The sequence below is a fragment of the Uloborus diversus genome, chromosome 2, assembly GCF_026930045.1.
Source record: "Uloborus diversus isolate 005 chromosome 2, Udiv.v.3.1, whole genome shotgun sequence".
Classification (NCBI taxonomy): Eukaryota; Metazoa; Arthropoda; class Arachnida; order Araneae; family Uloboridae; genus Uloborus; species Uloborus diversus.
The window spans coordinates 6,544,781-6,563,443 of NC_072732.1; the positions used below are offsets into that span (position 1 = coordinate 6,544,781).

The 18,663-nt window shown below is 30.2% G+C and overlaps 1 long non-coding RNA gene across 1 annotated transcript; it reads right to left on the reverse strand.

The window, feature by feature from the left end:
- Positions 1-542: 542 nt before the first annotated feature.
- LOC129216025 (uncharacterized) lies at positions 543-8,379 on the reverse strand. Its single transcript, XR_008580157.1, has 3 exons — positions 8,322-8,379; positions 5,208-5,284; positions 543-697 (listed from the first exon to the last, which is right to left on the reverse strand). It is a non-coding gene; the product is annotated as an uncharacterized LOC129216025 (long non-coding RNA).
- Positions 8,380-18,663: the final 10,284 nt, after the last annotated feature.

Consider the following 18,663-nt stretch of genomic DNA (forward strand, 5'->3'; position numbering starts at 1 on the left):
CATCTTATATAAAAAAAAAAGCCATAAAAAGAAATTAATCGCATCAAGCTTAAGGCTCGATCTGAAAATCTGTTCAGATCACATTTCTCAATGACTCAGATGAGAGGCTAGAGCTCTTTACTTTATTATTAATGTGTGTGTGTGTGTAATAAAAATGATGACAAAAAACAGATTAAAAGACAATAAAGTAAGAAAAAGCAACGTCAAAAAAAAAAAAAGAGCACAAATTGCCAATTGCAGCAGACACGTGTTTCGGCGATACAGGGAACGCCTTTTTCAGTGCAAAAAGCTCTTGGCTTTTGTCGGATGTCTTTTCATCCATAGGCTCATTACTTTTTGCATTGAAAAAGGCGTTTCCTGTAACGCCGAAACACGTGTTTGCTGTAATTGGCAATTTGTGCGTTTTTTGGCGTTGTTTTTTCTTACTTTACTGTTCAGCACAAAGGTATTTATTTATCTTAAGACAATATTTTACTCTCAATTTCAACAAACAGAAAAAGAAAAGGTTCAGTTTCGTCCGTAGTTCAATTTTCGGAGGCATCATCATCGGGGATGCTGCAGCTTTCGCTGTCGCACACGATGGCAGAAAAAACTTTTCTATGCAAGTACGAGAGGACTCGAGGTTTGCAAGAGTCTGTAGCTTCTTCTGCCTCTATCAGCGATTCTGGACATCGGCCCCAGCAATGTAAGGATTTATCTAAAAAAGAGAAAGTTTCACATCAATATAGAAAACTTAAAATATATTAAGCCAAATTCAGAACTATACAGAACATATAAACTAACTCAGGGGTATCTTTAGCTAGCTTATAGATAACGGCAAATTATAGCAAAAGAAAAAGGGCCAGAAATTTCAATAAACTCGATCATTATGAAAAAAGGCTCATGTCACAGTTTTCAACATGAAAAGAGTAAAATTTGGACACTTATGCATAAAATAAGGGTGATCTTGCATGAACAAATTTTGGGACAGAAATTTGAGGGTAAAAGGGATTTTTAAGATAGGAGTTGGGATTTACTACATCAAGCCAGTGCAGGACCAGAAATTCAGAGACTGAAGTTTTTTAGGTGAAAAGGGGAAAAAAGGGGGTGGGGGTGGGGTGGGATTTGGAAAAGAAATTCTTGGAAGATTGCATAAGTTTCGACTTAAGTTTTAGCCATATTTTTTATTTTGTCAAAAAAAAAAAAACCTGTAAATTTTAAAACCATAAGTGCTAAAGGGTTGCACAGTAAATAACAATTAAATATATCTGTCAGACACAAAATTACGCTACAATGGAGGACTGAAATGCATAACATATGACATAGCTATGTGCAAAAGGAAGAAAAGCAAGCCAACTTTTAATCTGAACCTATTAAAAAACAAACACTTTACTGAAACACAGATCCTTAGTACAGTAAATGAATTAAAAAGGCATTACAGTAAAATATGTTTAAAACAAGAAGTTCTGTCTAGAACTAGACGAGCCTACTTTCCCGTATACCCGTACTACTTTCTAGTACCTGATCAATATTCTCAAAAATAGTTAAAATCGCAAATGTTTTCAACCATATTTTCAAAATACTTTAAGCTGATTTCAAAGAATAAAATATTTCTCAGTAATCTAAAAAAAATTAGATAAGTAAAAAAAAAAAACGAACAAATAAAATAGCAGCAACTTTTAAACAAAGCAGCTAACACACTTTTTTCCATTAAAAAATCTTTAACAGCTTTCAAAACGAAAAAACAATAATTAAAATTAATAAGCTCATTAAAATAAATACATCATATCAAAAAAAAAAAAAACTTATCTTTTTCCCCTGTTGCCAAAAACAATTCTTTAAATGAATTAATGCACTTACCAAAATAAATAAATAAAAATAAAATGTCAACTTAAAGAAATAATTTTCATTGTCAAAAAAAAAAAAAAAATCGTCTGCGCATATCTTTATGTAGAAACATAAATGACTTCGAGTTTATTCGCCGAAAACTGAATACCTAAATTAAAACTTTAGCGTTAAAACAACAAGTCAAATCAATAATAATTATTTCACAGTCAAAACCATAGCTGCGGAGTCGGAGTCAATCTCATTTTGGGGTAAAGGAGTCGGAGTCGAATATCTAAGAATCGGAGTCATTGTCCTCCGTATAAAAATTTTTGCCAAAGCTACGAAGTCAGAGTCGAAGTCGGGGAGTCGGAGTCCGATTAATTATCGGGCACAGGAGTCGGAGTCAGGTGTCCCTAAATTCTCGGAGTCGGAGTCTGGAGTTTGGTGTCAAGAGCTATTTCCAACAAATTTGTTTGAAGTAAATCCGCCTTCTAATACAGAATCTACATTGACTTTCAGTTTCCCCGTAGGCGCTAATGTTAAGGCATTTGAACAGTTCAAAATTGAACGGAAAATTGTTCAAATAGAAAAGATATTTTATAAACAAGTTTTTCATCAAAAGCTTTTTCCTACAAAGCTTGTTTGAAGCAAATTCGCCTCACAGTTCGAAATTGCTTTGAATTTCGCCGTAGGCGCTAATGATAAGTTTTTTTGAACTGTTCAAAATTGAATCTTCGAGTTTTTCAAAAAAAAAAAAAAAGTTTTTTCGATTTAATTTTTTTTTTCATAGTAAAAGTCAAAATTAATGAATGGTAATTTTTTCCCTTATTCTCAGTAATAAAATACATGAACATTTGTACTTGCAGTAAAAAAAAAAGTAGGTAGTGGAAAAATAAACAAAAGGGGGAAAATTTTATATATCTCAATTGCAGGAAAAGTCTCAAAGCAAACGCAAGAATTTTATTTGTTTTCACTCAAGAAAAAAATGGCAACAGCATCAAAACATCTTATTGACTTTATTCACGGTAATTACAGCTGAGCTTGCTGTAATTCTATAAACAAAAACTGCGGAGAATAGTTTAAAAATAAAGATAAGCCTTGTTTTAAAATATGAAATTGACTTCAAATGAACAATTAGGTGTTGTTCTAACTATCCCTCATTCTTCGGGTAAAGTTTACACTGTGCCACATTTTAAGGGCTTTAACATGCTGCAAAAATGGAACAAATACGACCATTTTTCGATGAGACACACTCAAATTTACGATTATCTTTAAAATTGGAGTAAAATCATGCATTACTTTTTATCTAAACAAAAAGTACTCTATGTTCGCCCTAGCACCCCTGACGACGTGTGTAGCAAATGTGATGATGATTGGTCGGGTAGTTAAGGTGTGAAAAGGTAACAAACAAAATCACTTTCGCATTTATAATCTTAGTAAAGATAACTTGAGGAAAAGATAAAACACACTCCTTAATTTGATTCTTCTATCTTTAAACACGTGAATCAACCAATTTTATCATTTCTTCAATCAACGGCTAAATTTGAACTTAGAAACTTTTGAAAGTGATAGGGCAATTGCACCTCTTCCCCCCCTCCCTCCTGGTACGAGTCGCTCATGTGCTATTAGCTCATTTCATCAAGTACAAAACACACAATTTGGGATTTGTGCTCTTTGGTATTGGTCTGCCTAATTTATTGAATTATCTTATGATATGCTTTCTATCGAAGTCATTGCGAACAATTTTTTTTTTAAATTCAAAATAAACTGTTATTGCTGCCATGAATAAATTAACCAATTTTTTCTTCACAAAGAGGGAGATGAATTGTCTTGCACAATTTGCCGACCTATTATATTGTATCCAAAATGGTGAATACATTTCTAACTTATGGGTAATTGTTTTTAGAGCAATTTTGCATTGAAATTAGTTTAAAGCTTAAAAATTAAATGCTTTGGCTTTTGAGTCATGAAACAAAATAAACAAGTACAGTGCTTCAATTTTATGGTAATACTATTTAATTTACAAAAATAAAAAGTAAAATAACAAAAAATTTGAAAAAAAAAAAAAACTGCATTGATGGAATTAAAAGATTACTTTAAAAGTTTTAGTACTATACAAAAAAATTACACTGAAAAAGGAGATGGGGGGGGGGGGGGGGTTGGGGGGTTGCACGCATGTTTTTAAATAAACTATGGACAGCATAGCTCATATTAATAGTTGCACAAAGACTGAAACTATCGCTTTATCCTTACCCTGATTGCTGAATATGCGTCACGTGATGCAACTTTTACTTTTGAGGTAGACCGTGCAACGCTGGGCAATGCTGCTTCTTATAACATAAATACAAAGCCACCATTCAGCATCGTGCAACAGTAAATTAAGAGCACTGAATTTAATATTTTTTGAAACACTGTTTCCATCAGATAAAATAAAATACTCACAAAAAAACAGGTGCTTTGAGGAGGCTGTTATGGCTCAAGTACTAAACACATTCAATAGACAACTTTCTTTTCTAACAAACTTATGCATCATTATTCAAAGACATATATCAATATAAATAAAATAACAAACCCTGGTTAATGAAAGAGTGTTATACTAGCAGGGGTAGAAGTGACCGACTTGTCACATATAGGACATTTTCCGCAAAAAAATATAGGACAAATATAGGACACATTATATGAATAATTTTGCTATGAAAAAAGAAATAATACATATCATATATTATTTATTTATTCTTATCGATGATTTTATTTAAAAAAAAACTCAAATAAATTATTCCTTACATCGGAAATGACTTTCCTGTAGTTGAAAGAATAATTTTTGACAAGAAGTGTACGTTATAGACGAAATAATTAAACAAAATTTGAACAAAGAAAATTTTTATTTTTTCTTCCTCACTCATGACCCAAGTACTAATTCCACTGTTCTTTGATTCTATATCTAAACTGAACCCAGTAACAGTTGTATTAAGAACAAACAGAGCTTGAGAAGGATCCTCTTGATGTTTTTCAGAGTCTTCTTTATGCTTGAACGTTTTAGCATGCTGCCTCAATTGCGAAAATCCACTATTGCTTATGGGCACTGAACAGTAGCAAAAATGGCAAAAAGCGGTAAAATCATCTTTTCCTTTAGTGCACCATGCACCAAAATTTGTACAATTAATGTTCTCCTGGTTCAACAACAACAAAAAACGGGAATATAGGAAATACAAGACATTTTTCAAAAATATAGGAAATATAGGACGATTTTGATGTTTTTCTTGAAAATATAGGAAATATAGGATATATAGGACTACTTCGACCCCTGTACTAGTTGCATACATATAATCAATCATCATTCCAAATACTAATGTAAAAAATATACTACACTTAAATATACTACAAAAATGTATACTAACTACCTCAGAGTATCAGTTTCAGATAAATAACCAAGACAGCCGGAAAACTATTTTCCAAGGAAGAACAAAACACCATTTTCCTGAAATTGCAAAACAGAGATAAGCAACATACAAGAACAACATGTACTAACAATATTAAAACATCGAAGATTTTTTTTAACTTCAAATGGCAAGTATTTAAGACAACAGTACATCAATGAAAATACAAAACAGAAAAACTAGATGACAAAGACTTAAAAATTGATAAGAGTGATTCTATAAACCAAGAGAGTTTCTTATCCCCCCTCAGATCGGAATACGAGGATGCGAAGGGCATTTAGATAGATAGGGAAAATACACATCTTTCAGCGAAAATGCCAGTTTGCAAAAAAATGTGGAACTCCATGTGGATTGAAAATTACCGCAATAATAACCAAGGTTTGCCTATGTATATATATCAGTCAATACATATCCAATATTTATTTTGAAACTATCATGATATTTTGATATTTTCGATACTTATCATTTCAAACTGCGAGATTTGCAATATTAAAATAATATGTATTAATCATATCAATATTATCCATTTATTACTAAAAATAACTGAAAATAATACATGCTATACATATGATACATTAATATATCAGTAAAATAATATTCTATTTTTATTTTTATTCATAAAATTATTAGTAATGTTACAATATTAATATAGTTTAACAATGCTTGGTTAAAAATTAATGGTTGGTAAGAAAAAGGAAAATAATTTATGGCTGCGCACTGACTAATGCATATTTTTTATATCTGCATTATATAGTTATGTAAAAGTAGAGAACAAGAGAAAATTCAGTAAAGCAGATGCTGTTAAAATAACTCAATTCGAATAAACAACATTTTAAAAGTAAAATATAATTCCTGAAATACATATAATTGTGCGTTACAATAATGAATAAACAATGTAACATATGATTTGAAATACGTTTTCCATGTTTAAATTTTACAGAAAATTCTTTAATTCATTATATAATACAGAGATGTTTTTCATTGATTTTTACACGGCTCATGCATAGTAATCAATTTATAAAGTGAATATAATAGTCAATAACCAATATAATAGCCAGTACCAACTTTAGTTGTTATATTTTGGTCTTTCGCATTAAATTATCCTATTTCACAAATTATTGTAGTTATCAGTCACATGTAATACTATTTAAAGTACGTAAATTTTTAACATAAAATATATATTATGTATAAATAGTGAAAGAAACATTAATTATAGGTCTATATATTTTAATTATAATTTAAGAAAATAAACAGCAGGGATTTGAGGATGCAGTTATTATATAATAACTTCAGTTTGCGCTTATTGAAAATATTGGATAGATATCAAAATATGGGATATTTTCAAAAATATCATGTATTTTTCAAACCCTGATAATAACAAGCAATAAGAGCTACACTCATAAATCAGGACATTATGAAATGCATTAAAAATGCGCAGTAAAGTTAATTATTGAGATTATTAATTAAGCTACCAATCATTTAAAAGCAAAAAAAAAAAGTGAAAAATGAAGAAATTACTAAATTGAATATTGAATTAAGAAGATTAAAAATGGCCTGCAATTTTCAACAGAAATGAAATGTTATTTAAAAATAATTTATTACTTCAGTATGTTTAGTAAAATAATTATATTTAAAATAGTTATATTTAAAATTCAAACCAGAACAATTGATTGTTTAAATTTTCTTTCAATAGAAATAACCCTTATGAACACTGGAGACGAACAGTGAAAGAAAAATTTTTTTCCTTAAAATATAAGTGTCATTCTCCAGAACACATAACTTTTCAGCGCAAATATTTTTCAGTTTTGTAACCTTCTGTTTTCTTTTTTTTTTTTCATTCTTACATAAAAGTGTTACCTACTAGAAGTTACCATAAACAATGGCCCAGCTAAGTTCCAATTATTTTACTCATAAATAAAAAAAGCCTTGTTCACGGAAATTTAAAAAAAAAAAAAAAAAACTTTCAATGCTTAAAAATCAAAGCCAATTCAATATCAAAGCAGTAATTTTGTTAATTGTACAAACAATCAGCTATTTTAATGCTTAGTGGGAATATAATATTAAGCACTCTTAATTAAAGTACGGCTTAAAGTCAGAATAACAACACTAACTTTTTCAAACAAAATCTATCTTTTTATTTTTCGACAAAAATCTCACAACTTTAACTATGGCTGAAAATAAGCAAGGGGGCTCCCTTGTATGATGGAAAATAAAATTTGATGTCATTACTGCCACTTGTTAATGAGGAATGGCATTTTGTGTTTAGGTAATGGAGGTGATAATTTATTGTGTGGCATGTAGTGTGTGTGGCACAAAGTGTGGCAGTAGCCACAGTTTGTCTTACTAAAACGAACTAAAACACAATATTAAAAAATTAAATGCACTTAAACAATTAGTATTTGAGACACTTCTGAAAGGAATTATAAATAAATATGCATATACTTTTAATTAAACAAGTTATTAAGCATCATAAGCAGTCACATGTGCGACATGCCACGGAGGTGAGAATTTACATGTTGTGAATCAAAAATGTACTAAATAAAAATTATTATTAAAAAATTGTTGGCAGGTTTAAATAGATATATTTTTCATGAAATTAAAAATCATTGTTAAATGAATTGTTTCTTAAAGTTTTTATTGTAACGGCGTGTGACAGAAAAGTTACTTTTTGAAGAATGACCCATAAACTTTCCGAACCACTGATGGTCTGCAAAATCCCTTTAGTTTTCAACATGATCACTATTGCTAAGCTCTTAAATAAAGAGATTCCAAAATCACCTTTTTGTTCTGATTTTGTACTTTAAATGCTAAATTACCTTATTATCATTAACATCTACTTGAATATTTAAAAAAAATAGAATGATAAAGAATTAAAGTGAGAAACCAATGTAAAATAAATAACATTGTAGCACAAAGTGTATTCGATTATTTTTCATTTAGAATGATAAATGTTAGCGAAGTACTTTGAGCTTCCATTGTGGCATCATGTTCATTGTGCCCCTTGAACATTCCCATTGTTAGAATGTTTAAGGTTACTCTAAGTAGGGGAAAAAAAGTAACGTTTTCTTGTGTTCATACCTGGTGATGAGTCTTATTCAAATGCGATTGACTTTGCTGAAGACACTTTCGTAGCAACTCGGGACCTATGTGGAGCAGGAAACGAAAATGTTAGAAAATGAAGCTGAGGAAGAGTCGCAAAAACGACATAAATTCGGTAAATCTCAAGAAAAAATGTCATAATTTAATTAAGCTAGTTGTAGAAAAACTTTGAATGCAGATTCCGATCGAATTACAACTAAGTCTCGCGGAAGGAGAGAGTTTACATGTCAAACCTTTCTAAACTGATGAAACAAAATAACTTTTTAAAAATGAACTTCTTTTTTCCCCATATGCTGTATTTGCGGTCAACACTAGCAGATACGAATAAAATCTTTAAATTTTTTTATAACAAATACAGTAAAACTTCAATAAGTAGTAAACAGAACAAATGGTCGCTCCGTTTAAGTTGTCATATTCCTTTGGTCTCAACAAGTTCTCATTCAGTAACGTAAAATGATCCTCCTTTACTGGTCACCAAATTTATTTTTACCCCGGTTAACTAGTCAATCAAAAATTGATTTCTAAAACTCTCCTTTCTTATCGGATCTTAGAAAATAGCGTCGGACTCGGTTGAAATGCTGTGCGATAACCATTTTTCCTTGAAATCTGGTTCCTCGCTTCTGATCATTCAAAGCATACTTTTTGCTATAACTGTGCCTAGTGCCAAGAATATAAATCAAAGTCCACCCAGCAAGACCGACAGAATCTAACGCCTGGAGAAAGATTGTCAGTATATAACATCCGTTCAAGGTGCAACAGATGCCGAATTCAAAGCTTGAAGTACGTTAAAAGAGAGAGTTATTTTCAGTAAGCAACAACTTCATCAGTCAACATTGACAGATTGTTTTAATGTACCACAAGTAGGGGAATGTGGGGCAAAGTGAAATGGTTAAGGTCATGAAGCTTTTTAAAATGAACAAATTGGATATTTGTTAAGAAATTTGCAGTACATTAAGAAAGAACATTGTATTTCGTCATAAAACTTGCACTGAAACAGTATTTTTTAATTTTGGCAGTAAACTTGCCCCTTCGAAAAAAAAAGTTGAAAATTTTCACTTGAAAAATTCATGCCGCAAAGTGAAAAATGAAATATGTTTCTAAAAAAATATTTTCTATTCCATTATAAAAAATATTCTTGATCAAATGAATCAGTAAATAAAAGTTTCAATGAATAAATGAAAAGTTTCTGAAACAATAAACGAAAGATTAAATTAACTAATTAGTACATAAAGAAAAATAAATAAGAGAGTAACAGAGTGAATGAATATTAAAATAAGTGAATGAATGAAAAAATAAGTTAATTATTTAATAAAGGAATGCAAACAAATTAATAAATAAATAAATGCGTAAGTGACTTAGTAAATGATTGAGTGAGTAAATGAAACAAACTATTTCACTTTGCCCTGCATGTACTCGACTAATTGTGCAAAAAATTTAAAATACAAATAAGCTTAATATAAACTAAAGAAATACTTATTAGAAGGTGTCAATTATATATATTACATATATTACATTAGAAGGTGTCAATTAATTTCATAAATGTTAATAACAAGAAATTTACCATTTTATAATAATATAAATAATTTTTGACTTCACCAAAATATTACAATTTGAGTATCAATTTTTCAAAATTGTCTGTATTACCATATACTTTAATCTTTGGTGGTATTTTTTTCTTGACTGGAATAGACTACATCTATTACTATATAGTTCAAATAATACTAGATAGGTGGCAATGAAAGCAGAGTAAATATATCACCATTTCACTTTGTCCCACATTACCCTACAATAAAATAAGCTGTTATTGATGTTATGTACTGTATACGTAAGAGAAAATAAAACATGGTTAACTATAATAAATATTCCTCCCCCCCCCCCTTACATATTCAAAATGTATGCCTTAATTTTTTGCATAGTTGCCATATTTGATCATTCCCGAGATTTAAGCACAAAAGACACTAAGTGCTCAAATTTCCAAAAACGGAATTGGATGTTTATTGCAATGCAAACTATTCAAAATAATGCAAAATTGGCTTTTTTTGGATCATTTTTAATTATTTCTTGAAAAATGCAAAGTTTTTTTATTTAGAATAATATTTTATACTCATTGGTTTAGATGCTAGAGTACTAAAAGCCGACTATTTTGTCTAAATTTTAGATTATAAAAGATTATTCATTATTTATAATTAATTTTATGCAACAAATTCAAAAATCTATTACCTTAAATTTTACGTTTTGATACATGGCAACTAACACCACGTTTGGTCATTCGCAAGATAGAAGTAGACGATACTATTAATTACCCAAGTTTTCGAAAACAGAATTGAATGTTTGTCTCAATGCAAACTGTTTGAAAAATCACAAAATCTGCAATAAATTATTTTCTTGAAAGCGGAAATTTTAGCTGTATTTTATCCTCAAAGGTTGATATACATTGAAACTATTTCATCTAAAATGCTGTTTTCTGCCAGCTTCTCATTTATTTACTTATGTTTTTTTTTTTTTTTTTTTGAAAAAAATTTGAAAACCTTTTTTAATTTAAACTTTTTATAAATGTAAGAAAAGTACTGAACAATTATCTTTTAGAATGAGCAAAGTTTTTTCAATGTAAAAGAAATGAGCTTCATGCCAGTGTAGAAATAAATAATTTTCATGTTGATTGAATAAAGGTCAATGACACAATATTTAAATAAATATATAAAACTGATTCGCATCAGAACAGGCATCGGCTTTTTTTTCTCATCTATTTCTAAATTTTTGAGATAACAGAACGATCCCAAAACAGAAATTAGCTGACATTCTCACATTTCATGACAATTTCATGCAATACATATTTTAGAACTATCTTTTGGTATTTTAATTTATATGTAAATGCTTTCACTCTTTTTTAAAAAGAATTAAGTATAGAAGAAAATAAATTTTTAAGTTTCCTTTTGTTTCTTCCCACCAACTTTTAGCATAGTGCCTCAACCTGGTTGTTTCAATTTAAACTAGCATTTTGTGGCCATCACAAAACTTTCTTCTATATCTTTCTCATAACCCTGATCCCTCCCCATGCTTGACGAGGAAACAATATTCACAACAAAAACAAAATTACACACGCCAAAACTTGCTTGATTTATCTCACAAAAGCAAAGCAAAGAATGAAAATTGAAAATTATTTTAAAAGCCTTGCTTGAAATAATTACAAACATTTATTTGTTAACAAACACATGATGGCAACAGTTCAAAATTTTAAATCATTGAGATAATCTTTCAGATACAATTAAAATCATGAGAAATACACAGACGACAGTCGTTTACGATTAATCTTTCTTATTGTTGCATTAATAAAGCCATTTTTATTTTCAAAAAAAAAAAAAAAAAATATCAGCCATGGAGCGATTGGCTCAAAAATTGAACCAACGGCTGTTTACATATGGATTCACATTTATACCAAATTTCATCCAGAACGTAGCATTACTGCTTGCGATATGGCACAGCTCTTGATGCCAAAATAGAATCATTTCTTATACCCTCTAAGGGCTACTTGTCGATAAATTTTTGTTTGATTCTGTTCATTATTTCTTGAGATTCAGCAGTCACAATTGACGACAAAAAATATTCTGTAGTCCAATCCCTGTTTGAGCTATTGACACCAAAATTGAATTAGAACCTGTATCTGTTAAGCGTAACGTATGGACCAAATTTTATTTTATTTCGCTGGTTACTTCTTGGGGAATGGCAGGCTCGCATAACTCAAAAAACGCCTCATTGCTGCACACCCTTGTGGGAATTCATGCCAAAAACCCATGGGCGCAAGTTCACATAGGGGTACATATGTGTACCAAATGTTGTTCGATTTCATGCGGTAGTTTTGCTGTAGAGAGGCCACAAAAAACTGGTCACACACACAGACAGACATTTTCCAAAAATGGTCAAAATGGATTCAGCATGTCTCAAAATGTTCGAATCCATCAAAATTCGAAATTCGAAAATTTTCACGAATACAATACTTTCTTCTTTTTTACTTTCTTCTATATCTAATATATATGAGATATAGAAGAAAGTAAAAAAGAAGACAAACTTAAGTTGAGGAGAAAGTGGGCTACTAATAATCAACTAATCAAAATTGTCTTCTACTGGCCACTGGCTAAAATCTAAAAAAATTGAATTTCCAGGTTGCATAAGCAGAGGAATTACATAGATGAAAAGGATCAAATCAATATCCAAAGATCCAAAACCAAAATTTCTCAAGAAAGCTTGTTGCTGTACTGACTAAAAAAATGGCAGAACTTATGAAATTTAGAAATTCCAAGAAGAATGACAGGGCCCGAGTTAAAAAATGATTTTGATCAATGTATGAAAAATAAATAAATAAGTAAAAAATAAACTGACTTCAAATTGATTGATTTTAATTAACACCTCGGTTATAGATAATAATCCCTTTTATAATGCTGAAGAATTTAAAAATCTGAAGCACAAAGTAACACTTCAAGACTACTAAGTTCTGAAAAAAATAGTTCCTCGTTCCTTATAACCAAAATCGGAAATACATGCGGGATATATTTTGTGAATTTTGTACAGTAATAATTTGTTTTTAATTATTTAGTCACAAACTAAGCAAATGAAGAACAGATATACAAGTTCAATAATATGTTGCTCTCACAAATATATTCTTACCTAAACACTGTGATGAAGTTATCAAACATATGATTAAACTAGAAATTCTTTCATCAGCTTCTTCAGAACTCATAGAGAATGCAGCCAAGGGCTCATATGTCACCCTTCTAATTATATCTTATAACAGCTAAAGGAAACACATCAACCCGACAAGCATCGAGCATCAAAAACAGAAGGAAGCAAGTTTGGTTTCATACACAATTAGAGAATCTGAAAGAAGAACAGAAGAGTTAGATATAATTTGTTTTTCATTTAGTGGAGGCAAAAAAAATGTTAGCAAGCTTCAACTATAACTAAGATAAGTGCTACTGCAAAGAATTACACACAGAATAAACACAATTCAACAACAAAAAATAGAATTTAAAAAAAAAATCTGTAATTTTCAAATAATGTCCTCAAATGAAAACAGACCTATGAAATGACCAAACACGCGGGTTTTCGAAAACAAAAGATGAGCTCATGTGATTTGATGTAAAATAACACTAATCTGATTTTTTTTCTTTCTAATGCTGCTGTGTTAGACTACTTCAACATTTTGCAGACCTAGTGCAATCCCTCAATATGGCATCCAGGTTTTCATGTGCCACCATTGAGGCGAGAGGTTGTCAATGGCGCAGATAATTTTGATGCCCAGTTTCCCAATAGATGAATGCACCTGGGCTTCTCTTGGATGCAAAACTCCACTAGATTTTAATTTTGCCCAGGACATTCAAAGCAAAACAAATACCCAAAGGATCTTTTACATGCCACATAATCATGCAACACGGGGGTTGATGATTTTCCGCACCTCCCAAATCCATTGATTGGTCATTGCCCGTCAGAACCATGGCACAAAAGACAAATGCCTTACCACCAAGGCACCCAGCCCACACTACTCTGAAATAGGTTAACACATGCTAACAAAGCTAAGGTTCTGGATAATTTAGAACAATGTCTCTCAATATTTTTGAGCTCATTGCCCCCCCTTTAGAGATGGACTAACACCATTGCACCCCAGGCCCCATTTCCTTGAAAGAACCATAACTTGCCAGTGTACGCCGATACCATTGATAACGTAAACGCAAACTTAAAATGAAGAAAAATGTTTTTGATAAATCAATTTCATCCAATAACTCCCAAACTATTAGAAAAAAGGAATGAAATAAATAAAAGCACCTTTTCATAGGGTTTTTTTTTTTCTTTTTCAATCATTTATTTTATTTAATTTTCTTTCTTTTCTAAAAAGAACTGATATGTATTTAAAGAGAAATACTTAACTGAAACCATTGAGGTACTTTTCAAAAACAGCAGTGAAATTTTTATGAAATTATTATCTTTTTTAGAGAGAATTAAAAACACTGACAAAAAAAAGGGGGGGGGTATAAAAATTCATAAACTTGATGATGAATGATGAAATACATCATTCATGTTCCATCAAACTGTATCTATTTATTTTTTAACTTGTGATTCTTTTCCTGAACTTGCAGCAATCGGTCTTGTATTCTGCAGTGGGAAGGTAAGCAGTATTTGCAAAAATGAGTTTTTGAGATATTTGAAAAGAACTGCATTTACTATTCCATACTAACAGGAGGGAAATGTTGGAATTTGACGTTATTTCTGAGCTTTATATTCAGCGGAAACTGAATAAGCAAGTCTGTACAGTAAAGCTCACAAGTTCAACAGATGTCAAAATTCAAAATAACAGGATCATTCCATATCAAATCATCCAGCCACAAACGAAAATGAAACCCATGGTCTCAGATTTTAATGATATTTTCTTCATTTGTTCTATTCACCATCACTACTAATCCTGTGAATTTTATCATTGATATTTTGAATACTTTTTGACATAATAATTTCCGAAAATGTGTTAAAAGACACGTTTTTGCTTTTCCAAGAAATGTTGTGCTAGTGACATAGTTAAAGCAAAAAAAAAATCATGTCTCTGGCAATTTTCATGAGATCACAAAGATTTTTTTCACTAGAAAGTTCAGAATAACTTGCAGAATAAGAGAGAAAAAAAACAAATTTGAAAATATATCTAGTGAATGGTGCAGTTACCATTAGCTCAAACTTGGATTTCTCAAACATTTTGAAGAAAAAATAGGAAGTTTTGGAAAAACATTTAAAAAATACAGCAATAAAGAAATATTTTTTAAAAAATAATTCTTAAATCATAAACTAAATGGTTCTAAAAATATTGGTGGTTTTTTTACTGCCAGTAACTTCACAGGAAACAAGAAACAAATTACATACACAATAGCTTTTAAAACAACTATTTTTGGCTTAGTACTATGCAATACTCATTGCTCTAAAATCACAAACATAAACTACATAATACAAAATGAGGCTGTTTTACAACACATTAGTTCATAATTCAATATTGATAAAGTTAAAAATAAAGAATTTAAAAAAAAAGAAGTCGCTGAATCATGATTTTGTACTAAATATTCAGAACCTAATACAGGCTCATTTACTACAGTAAAACCCCTCTAATGCGGACACTAATGGGACAAAAACTTTTGTCCGCAACAGAAGGGTTCTGCAGGACAGGAGTTTAATAATGTTATTTGCCTTCGAATCGGGGAATTAAAAATTGTCCGCATAAGAGGGGTGTCCACACTTGAGGCAGGGTTCCCACTCCAAAATGGAAATCAAACTAAAGCACTTTAAAGTACCCTATTTTTTTCCCAACTACAGTGATTTCTTTCGTGTTCTAAGCAAATCATAATATTTTCATATTTTATGTATTATCGGGTCTTATACCTGGTTCCTGGAGATCCCAATAACAAATGGACAAATACAAAAAATATAAATTTTAATAAAATGAAATTCAAAAATTAGGACAACAGGGTAAATGAATCTGAAGAGCAAAAATGAAAATTTGAAACTTAGTGCAAGATAGAAGTCCCTACCTTTTATAAACCATCTACAGTGGTTTCATGGAGCATTTTGCGATTTTGAAGAGTGGGGTTTAATATTATGTTTAAAAATTTTAAAAATTGCATAAAAATAATTCTCAGAATTTTAGTAATACAATATTTATAAAACTAAATCAAACTCTGAGCATAATGAACTTTGTTTTCTCATATTCAGATATATGTGATCTTATCTTAAGGTTAAAATAAAAAATATAAAATAAGAAAAGAAACGACTGAATAATATTAACAGTTTTGAAGTTATTTAAAGAGCCAAGACTTCAAATTATTATTGAAAATGTATACAAGGGAAGGGACCAGAAAGAGAAAAATACATGGATCTGCAAAATCGATAACATAAGCACAACGCTAGGCACGTATTTACTTCACAATACGATCAAACACAATGGCAAAAATTACAGCACTAACAACTTTTCAACAGAGCAACAGAACAGAGCTCTTCCCTTGTGCACAGTCAACTGATAATTAGACATTTATACATCAAAAGGCCTATTTATTATCTTGCATTGGAAGCTTCTAGACAGATTCACGATCATCCATAAGGTTCGAAAAGTCGGTTTGGTGACATTTAGCAATTTGTCGCCAAAAATAAGTTACCAAAAATGATGCCAACTTGACAATAACCAAGCCCATAGACTTTAATGTTAAATGCACAGAAAGCTTGTCACATTGCTAAGAGCACAAACTAATGTAATTTTGAATGAGAATGAACGCCAAATTAAGCAAGATTACAACAAATTATGCATGTAAAAATGCATAAATGATAAAAATTTACTAAGTTTATAACAATACTCTTTCATTTTGTGAAAGAATAAGGCATATTCAACCAGTATTCAATTCCAAAGGCTATTAAAGAAGGGAACTTTAATAGGCTAAGTTTTAGGAGAAGGATTATATAACTCAAGGTATTATTTTTAAACTATTTTTTTTTTTTTTTTGCTAGACTTGGATTTTTTTCTTATTAGTAGAAAAAAAATTATTTAAAAGAAAAATCTAAAACATGTTTGGTCTACCATATGTATTTCAAGCAGAAACCTGACAGCTCCAATTGATAACAACTATAGGTAAAAACACATTTATGAAAGTGTCATTGAAAAGTTATAGAAGCAAATTCTGACATAGCACTAAATACCCTTAAGACAGATCCTCTAAAATTGAATTTTTTCAAACATATTTTTTTTTCTTTTATGATATCTAGACGTTTTTAGAATGTAGAGCTATATATTTCTTGCGTAAAGTATTACTGCCAGGAAAAAAAAGAAGAGAGAAGAATCCTTTTTTTAGAAAAACACTTTCCCAAGAGTGAGATTTGAGTATTTTGTGTCCACGGAACTGCAAGGAATTCATATTTTCTTTTAATAAAGCATGCTTTTTTCTTAATTATTGATTTGCTAGCAGCATTTTCTTTTCACTTGTAAAAGTAACAATATGTTATGAGAATGTGTTTTGCACAAAAAAGAAAGGATGAAATAAAGGTGAAATGGTGTAAAATAAAAAGTAATATTAAGTAATAAAAGTATATAATAATTCTGTGTTAAACTTTCTCTAAAAAAGAAATTTTTGGTGCTCCAAGTGCAACATATGATCTCCAATTACTGTTGAAGTATTACACCCTCTCAGCAAGCAAACCAAGTCTTGCTTTGAAGATAAACTATGTCAGCACACAATTAGGGCACACAATGAGTACCAAAATAGGAAATAGATTAATACAAATCCCTAAAGTAACGAATAACAAATTGGAGACAAATTGATGCAAATTTGGCAGCTATAACAAATCAAACTCTCTTACATCTTCGGAAGAAAAAGACTTAAACTTTAGAAATATTTTGCTGTGTATGGTAATAGCAATAGCGACCCATTCTACAATGGGAAAGTAATTTAAATTTTGCACAAGGAAAAAGCAGAAATAAAATTTCTGGTACAAGGTGTCAGAAATTTTCCCTTGTCCAAGAGAGATACTTTCAGCAGTAATTTGAAACAAATTTACATTTTGTGAATTGAAATGAAAAAAAGAAAAAAGTTGCAGCTGAGAGTAACCCAAAAGTAGAATACAAACGTAATCCCAGTATCGAGGATTTGGAGCAAAGAGCAAAAATAAATTGTTTTCGACTAGTAAGAGACAACGATCAAATTATTTCAGTTATAAAGTGTTATTTCTTAAATATGACACTTTTTATCATTAAAAAAATCTGTTTGTGGGTTAAGAAATGATAACTTAGAATACTCAATTACTTTTAATGCATATTACTTTCATAAAAAAAGGGGTAACCCATAATTACCTGAATCCTGGGTAATTCTTGTCATTCAATTTAAATAAAATTAATAATAATGCAATTTTAGGTAAAGGGATTTCTTGAATAATTTCCAAACTGTTTAAGCTTACTCCATGCCAAATTAAATGATTTTATCTTTCATACTTTAAAAAAAAATTAAGATGGTATGATTTTTTGACCCCTAATTAATCTGTCTGACCCAAGTTGTATTACAGTGCCTTTTCCATTAAAATATGTCCAGTATACCACGTGAAAACACTCATTTTAAAAATGCAAGTAGTAAGATAATTTCATTTCCCTACACACCTAAGTACTTTGCTACTTTTCTTATCCACACTAAAATATACACAAAGCAGAATTAGTATATCAATAATTCCAATTAGCGGAAATGTTTATGTAAAAATTTAAACAGATCTTAATTTGATGTAGGTAGAAATGGGTATGGTCAAATAAAAATTCGAATATTTT